A 1,924-nucleotide genomic window follows, 5' to 3' on the forward strand; every position below is an offset into this window, starting at 1 on the left:
TTGAAGAGACTATCACTTACCCATTTAATGAGTTTGGGCCCTTTGTCAAAAATCAGCTGACTGTATGTGGATGGATTTACTTCTGGGTTCTCAATGTGTCATTCATTATACCAGTACAAGGCTGTTTTGACCACTGTGGCTGTGTAATAAATTTTGAGATCAGGGAGCAAGAGGCTTTCAACTTTGTTCTTCTTAAGCTGTGCTTTATCAGAGATCTCTTTCCTTTGCATATAAAGTTCATGACTATTTGTCCTATCTCTTTAAAGAATGATGTTGGAATCTTGACTAGGATTCTGTTATATCTGTAGGTTGCTTTGGATAGTATTGACATTTTCACAGTGTTACATTTTCCTATCCATGAGCATGGTATAATCTTCCTTTTTTGTAAATCTCTTTTGGTTTCTTGTAGTAGTCTTTTATAGTTTTCTTTGTATAGGTAATTTGTTTCTCTGTAAACCAGTGATTTTAAATTTTTTTTAACTGCTTAAAGACAGAGGGAGATTGAATTACTATAACTTCAGTTATTATTTTTAAAAGCTTTTCAAATAAATAGATTGAGGATGAAAGCATGTATATTGAATTCCCAGACCTACAACAATGACAGAACTACTGATGTGTTATGTCAATCAATAAGACACAACATGCTTTTATTGTTGTTAAGTGCCATTGAGTTGGTTCAGACTCACAGCAACCTTATATAGCATTTCCAAGGAACAACTGGTAAGCTTGAACTGCCGACCTTGTGGTTCAAATAGACTTTGCAGTCCAGTGCATTAACATATGATATACGTATTTTGTGTGCCTGGTTAAGATTACATGATTATTTCCTAGACATATATATAGTCTTAGTTATCATGCTTCAGAATGTAATTCATAGCAATATCAATATGATGTTTTATGACACTTAAAGAAAATGACAGTAGCATTTTAGAGTTTGGTAAAAGAGTATGGTACACTGGATGTTATTATGACTCCATTGTCTCATTTGTTGTTGTTAAGTGCTGTTGAGTCCATTCCCATTCATCACGACCCTGTTTCCAAGGAGCAAGTGATAGGTTTGAATTGCTGACCTTGTGGTTCACAGTCCACTGCTAATCCTACAGCTCCAATTAGACTGATATTTATTGAAATGGCAGCAAACTTAGCAGCAGTATAATAAGGTATTCTCTATTAAATAATAGAGAATAAGGTATTCTCTATTATTTAAACTTAATATTGGAAACATCTGAACGACAAAGCTCAATGTGTTTTCAGAGTATAAGTGGCATATACAAGTAGACTCTAAACTGAAAGATACTAAAGATATTTTAGTCTAAGATGGTAGTACTAAAACTTTTCTAAAAAAGAGTCAACAGTATTGTGAAACAGGTAGTGAGGTAATAAATAAAAATAAAGAAGGAAAAAAGAGAGAGAAAAAAGAAGGAGGTGTAAGGAAGAAGAAAGTGAAAAAGAATAGACTTAAAACTTGATGCCAAATTCAGTGGGATTTTTTTCCCATGAGAATAAAAACAGTCATAGGAGCTCTGGTAGCATAGTGGTTATGAATTGGGCTGTGAACCTCAAGGTCAGCAGTTCGAAACTACCAGCCGCTCCGCAGGAGAAAGAGGAGGCTTTCTGCTCCTGCGACGATTTACAGCTTTGGAAACCCTGTTCAGGGTCGCTATGGGTTGGAACCGATTTGCTAGCACTTAATAACAACAACAACAAAAACCGTCATAAGACTATAAATATGAATAATAAATATGAACACAAATTCTGTGATCCCTGTCAAAATGCTAATGCTGCTCTTATTTTCAGAAATGTTTTTACTGGATGCTTTCAGTTAATTTTATCTAGTTGTCGGTAATTATTTTCTAGAGGTTGCCAGAAAGTGAATTGAATGTGAACATTTAAAGCAAAAAATAAAGTAACATTTTTATAGTAA

This window comes from Chrysochloris asiatica, unplaced genomic scaffold (assembly GCF_000296735.1).
Source record: "Chrysochloris asiatica unplaced genomic scaffold, ChrAsi1.0 scaffold00077, whole genome shotgun sequence".
Classification (NCBI taxonomy): domain Eukaryota; kingdom Metazoa; phylum Chordata; class Mammalia; order Afrosoricida; family Chrysochloridae; genus Chrysochloris; species Chrysochloris asiatica.